Genomic DNA, 6098 nt, shown 5'->3' on the forward strand with positions numbered 1-6098 from the left:
ATAATGGATACCATAGTTATACTAAATACAAAGAGAAACGTGAACTAAATAAGTGTGAACTATATATCTTATCTCAGAACCGATATTCATCATAGGATTTGATTTTAGATGTTGTTGCTCATGATAATGATGATGATCTTTCACAAACTTAAAAAAGATAATGTTTTATTAGCCATACTCAGGTAAACTTTTTCTAAACAAATGGAGTACAAAAATGATACTCTAATTCTATCATTTTTATTTTGCTGACTAAAAACTTTTTGAATACCTAATCTTTCAAAAGACAAAATGGGTAATTCAGGATCCTACTCAAAGACGCAATTTGTCAATGAGTTACTTTCATGCATTTAACAAGGAGTCTATTTAATCAACAAATAATTTTTGAAAAATGCTTCAAAATTAACCAATTTATTTCTCAGCAATCCTGAAATACTTCAGTATGTAAAGTTCTTTATAAGGAAGAAATCTAAGCAATGAGATCATTTGACAAAAAGTGTTTTACAATTACATTTTGGATAAGTAATTTACAATGGCTTTGTTGATTCTAGAGGGTGTGAATCTAATTTTCAGCAATTATTGTCATATATATATACACACATAAATATAATTAGCATGTAAATAAAAGCTAATTTGCTTTTTAAATTAAAAAACATGATTGGTGCACTAAAAAGATATCCTGGTAAAAAACTATTTTGATATGAGATGAAAAAGTAGAGCTATAAATAATTTCATGGAATAAAATTCTTAATTTAAATATATCCATCAAAACTACAACAGCTTACTGACAACTTAGTTTAGCTGTAATACTTCATGATTAATGTGTGATTGTTCATTCAATAAATCTATACACATCAATCCTTCCATTTCATTACACTCATCAACATAAGTAACATTTTTATGTCATCTTGCAGCTGTATATATTACTACCTATAATTTTTAAAATTCAAAATTATTGATTTTTATTTCCAAAGTACTTCTCCCCTTTTCTATAATGAAGATTTCCTGGTAAAATAACAGAATTCAGAGCTTTTTTGACTGGCATAGACAACAAGTCTATCTCAGGAGAAGCAACAATTCCCGAAAGAACTTGGTTGATCATGGGCTTTTGAGCTGACTTAGCTGCACTGCTAAAAGCTGAATTTTGCTCTCCCTTGCAGCAAAATTAACCTGAGTCAGGTCTGGCAAATCTTCCAGCATTACCCCCAACAAATGTTACCAGAATCAGAAAATCATATGGAGAACCATGAAAGACATGAGCCCATCAAAATACTGAATCTCCATATTTTCTAGAGAAATTTGTGTTTTCATGAAGAGTTCCAATGCAAATATTAGTGTAAATGCATATATTTATGTGTGTGTGTAAAACTAAGGGTCTCTCTTTATTCTTTTTCCACAGTCTGCCACTGTAATCTTCATAATGGTTGTGAAACTGGTGTGCAGTTTACCAGAAAGAAACAACAATGTCAAAATAGCTTCCTCAAGGTAAGTCTTATTGGTGTTATAAGAAATTATTGAAAGATTTTACCTAACACCCAAAAAGATGTCATCTTCATTATAGGGGACTGGAAAGCAAAAGTAAGAAGTCAAGAAATAACTGGAGTAACAGGCAAATTTGGCCTTGGAGTACAAAGGCCAGGTCAAAGGCTAACAGAGTTTTGCCAAGAAAATGTACTGGACATAGCAAACACCCTCTTCCAACAACACAAAAGAAGACCCTACCAATGGATATCACCAGATGGTCAATACTGAAATAAGATTGATTATATTCTTTGCAGCCAAGATGGAAAAGCTCTATATAGTCAGCAAAAACAATACTGGAAGCTGACTGTGGCTCAGATCATGAACTCTTTATTGCCAAAGTCATATTTAAATTGAAGAAAGTAGGGAAAACCACTAGACCATTCAGGTATGACCTAAATCAAATCCCTTACAATTATACAGTGGAAGTGACAAATAGATTCAAGGGATAAGATCTGATAGACAGAGTGCCTGATGAACTATGGACGGAGGTTCCTGACATTGTACAGGAGACAGTGATCAAGACCATCTCCAAGAAAAAGAAATGCAAAAAGGCAAAGTGGTTGTCTGAAGAAGCCTTACAAATAGCTGAGAAAAGAAGAGAAGCTAAAGGCAAAGGAGAAAAGGAAAGATATACCCATTTGAATGCAGAGTTCCAAAGAATACAAGGAGAGATAAGAAAGCCTTTCTCAGTGATTACTGCAAAGAAATTGAGGAAAATAATAGGATGGGAAAGACTAGAGATGTCTTCAAGAAAATTAGAGATACCAAGGGAACATTTCATGCAAAGATGAGCAAAATAAAGGACAGAAATGCTATGGACCTAACAGATGCCGAAGATATTAAGAAGAGGTGGCAAGAATACACACAACAACCATACAAAAAAGATGTTCATGACCCAGATAACCATGATGGTGAGATAACTCACCTAGAGCCAGACATCCTGGAATGTGAAGTCAAGTGGGCCTTAGGAAGCATCACTACAAACAAAGCTAGTGGAGGTGATGCAATTCCAGTTGAGCTATTTCAAATCTTGAAAGATGATCCTGTGAAAGTGCTGCACTCAATATGCCAGCAAATCTGGAAAACTCAGTAGTGACCACAGGACTGGAAAGGTCATTTTTCATTCTAATCCCAAAGAAAGGCACTGCCAAAGAGTGTTAAAACTACCACACAACTGCACTCATCTCACATGCTAGCAAAGTAATGCTCAAAATTCACCAAGCCAGCCTCAACAGTACATGAACTGTGAACTTCCAGATGTTCAAGCTGGATTTAGAAAAGGCAGAGGAACCAGAGATCAAATTGCCAATATCCATTGGATTATCACAAAAGCAAGAGAGTTCCAGAAAAACATCTACTTTTGCTTTATCGACTATGCCAAAGCCTTTGATGGTGTGGATAACAACAAACTGTGGCAAATTCTTCAAGAGATGGGAATCCCAGACCACCTGATCTGCCTCCTGAGAAATCTGTATGCAGGTCAGGAACATATGCAACAGTTAGATTGGACATAGAACAACAGACTGGTTCCAAATAAGGAAAAGGAGTACGTCAAGGTTGTATATTGTCACCCTACTTATTTAACTTCTATGCAGAGTACATCATGAGAAATGCTGGGCTGGATGAAGCACAAGCTGGAATCAAGATTGCCAGGAAAAGTATCAATAACCTCAGATATTCAGATGACACCACCCTTATGGCAAAAAGTAAAGAAGAACTAAAGAGCCACTAGATGAAAGTGAAAGAGGAGAGTGAAAAAGTTGGCTTAAAATTCAACATTCAGAAAACTAAGATCATGGCATCTGGTCCCATCACGTCATGGCAAATGGTTGGGGAAACAATGGAAACAGTTACAGACTTTATTTTCGGGGGCTCCAATTTCATTGCAGATGGTGGCTGCAACCATGAAATTAAAAGACGCTTGCTCCTTGGAAGAAAAGTACGACCAATCTAGACAGCATATTAAAAAGCAGAGACATTACTTTGCCAACAAAGTCCAGTCCAGTCAAAGCCTTGGTTTTTCCAGTAGTCATGTATGGATGTGAGTGTTGGACTATAAAGAAAGCTGAGTGCCAAAGAATTGATGCTTTCGAACTGTGGTGCTGGAGAAGATTCTTGAGAGGCCCTTTGACTGCAAGGAGATCCAATCAGTCAATCCTAAAGGAAATCAGTCATGAATATTCATTGGGAGAACTGTTGTTGAAGCTTATACTCCAATACTTCAGCCACCTGATGCAAAGTACTGACTGCTTGGAAAAGACCGTGATGCTAGGCAAAATTGAAGTCAGGAGGAGAAGGGGACAACAGAGGATGAGATGGTTGACTGGCATCACTGGCGCAATGGATATAAGTTTGAATAAGCTCCGGGTGTTGGTGATGGACAGGGAAGCCTGGCGTGCTGCAGTTCATGGGGTTGAAAGGAGTCTGACACGACTAAGCGACTGAACTGAACTGAACTGAACTGAACATCTATCCTAACTCACTTTAGAAAATCTGACCATCGTTTACTTGTGGATAACTTTTTCAGGAACTAGAATATGCACTCAGCTGATACATGAGTGGAAACATGCAGTTCCTGTTCCTAAGTCCAGACTGTGAATATACTTATATCAGATGCCATTTACAAAATTTAGTGATAAATCCTGAGGGTGGCGTGGTGGGGAACAGATAAGGTACACTGGAGACATTGTCAACTTAGTGGAATAGAAAATACCTGAATTCACTTTTGGTAAATGAATGATAATTTACTAAGAAAATAAGGAAAAAAACTTCCTGGCAGGAAGAACTATAAGAGCAATGATAAAAAAAAAAAAAGGAAGAAAAAAGACCAGGCTTTGTGTGGCATATGTGAGAATCAAAAACTAGTATTCCTGAAGTATAAACAGAATATTTGTAGAGTCAAGACATAAAATAGGATAAGAAAAGTGGTCCTTAATCCCAAGTCATCCTGAATGCTATGCCACACAATTTAAATTTAATTTTGTAGATAATGAGGAGTCATTAAGAAATTTTGAGAAGAGTAGAACTGGAAGTAAAAACCAATCCTAGGCTGATAAAAGTCCGGGAAAGAGGAGCACCAGGCAGATAAAATAAGTTAACAGAGGAGGGTGAAGGAAATAAAGACTTCAGTTATTATTTAGGCAGCTGCATGAGAAGAATTACAAGGAAGAATGAGTCTGCCATGATTTTAAAGCTTCTAGCTTGTGATAGTAGGTGAGTTGTATGCTATTTAGTTACATAGAAAATAACAGATTTGAAGAATGCCAGTGTATTTAGTTTTGAGGTAACTGATGGGCTTGATGAAATTTCCAAATGGGATTTACACAAAACAATGTTGGCTCTTAGGAGAGGAAAGAGATATTGACTGCAAATAAAATTGTTGGTGTATATGTAGCAATTAATGCCACAGGGTTAAATTCACTACTAATAATTTGACTCATCAATAATTTTTCATAATATCACGTTTATTGATTTTATATATTACTAAAGGAATAACAATGTGAAAATAAAACCTAAATCAACACAAAACTCATTTTTACAATACAATCTCTATGCAATTTATCATTCATCTAACACATGATCTAATACACTATTTCTCAACACATGCAAAGTCAGAAATATATAACAAATCATCTAAGCACTTTCTGAACTTACAGTAATTAATAGAGAATATAACTATGTAGTTACACTCACAAAATCTGACTTTCTATAAGCCACAAAGAGATGTTTTTGGTCTGAGCATCAGTTGTTAGGAAGCTACTATAGTGTTCCTAGTGAATAACCTTTTGGTCTTACGGTAATGCATGACAAGGATATTGAAAAGACAGCTCAGGCTAAAAGCATTTCTGTGGTTAAGAAAGAAGTTAGAGGTCAATTGAATACAATAGTAGTCAACAATTTTTTTCCCAACAACTAATTTTCATTTAATACTTGCTAGCTACCATTCTATGCACTTTACATATGTTGATTTATTTAATCCTCAGTATAATCCTATGAGATAAATACTATCATTGCTTCTAATTTATGGATAAATAACTGAAGTAAAGATAGGAATCAAATTTTGGACAGAATTATTCAATAGTAAACACGTCTTAAAGATTGGTAGAATACATTCAAATACATGCTGTAATCTGCTACAATGGATTTGTGGTCACACCTAGCCTTTTGATATACTCTGCTGTGTTCCATGTAGCAGCATCATACATATTTATAATAATAACTTTATCCTAAATGAAAAAACTTAATCCTTTTATGAATCCACATCGGTAAACCTAAAGAGAGGTGGGCAAGAAGTAGATATCTTTTTATTCTGTCACGTGAATGTAGGGTCAATAAGGACAGAAATTTTTGCCTATAATGATGTTGTGTTCACAGCACCTAGAACTAAATCACATAGCACTTTAAAAATGTCTTTTAAGTTAACAAGTGAATAAAAAATTAATTACGCCATAATGGTCTAAAATATGGAATAGTAGTCTATTAAATTGAAGAATATATATTGGCAAACACAAAGTTTTTTCTTTAAGAGAGTACTGCATATAAAATTTGTTTCATATTATCAAGTGATTAGAAAAAAA

General features: G+C 34.9%; 1 long non-coding RNA gene across 1 annotated transcript in view; it reads left to right on the plus strand.

Annotated features, from left to right (window-relative positions):
• The window catches only part of LOC145545166 (uncharacterized), a 51362-nt gene extending 47123 nt beyond the window's left edge, over positions 1-4239 (plus strand). The window contains exons 4-5 of the long non-coding RNA XR_014081925.1: positions 1397-1482; positions 1559-4239. This is a non-coding gene — a long non-coding RNA (uncharacterized LOC145545166). The remainder of the gene's footprint in view (positions 1-1396; positions 1483-1558) is intronic.
• Positions 4240-6098: the final 1859 nt, after the last annotated feature.

This window comes from Giraffa tippelskirchi, chromosome 4, assembly GCF_054371585.1.
Source record: "Giraffa tippelskirchi isolate mGirTip1 chromosome 4, T2T-mGirTip1v1.2.pri, whole genome shotgun sequence".
Classification (NCBI taxonomy): Eukaryota; Metazoa; Chordata; class Mammalia; order Artiodactyla; family Giraffidae; genus Giraffa; species Giraffa tippelskirchi.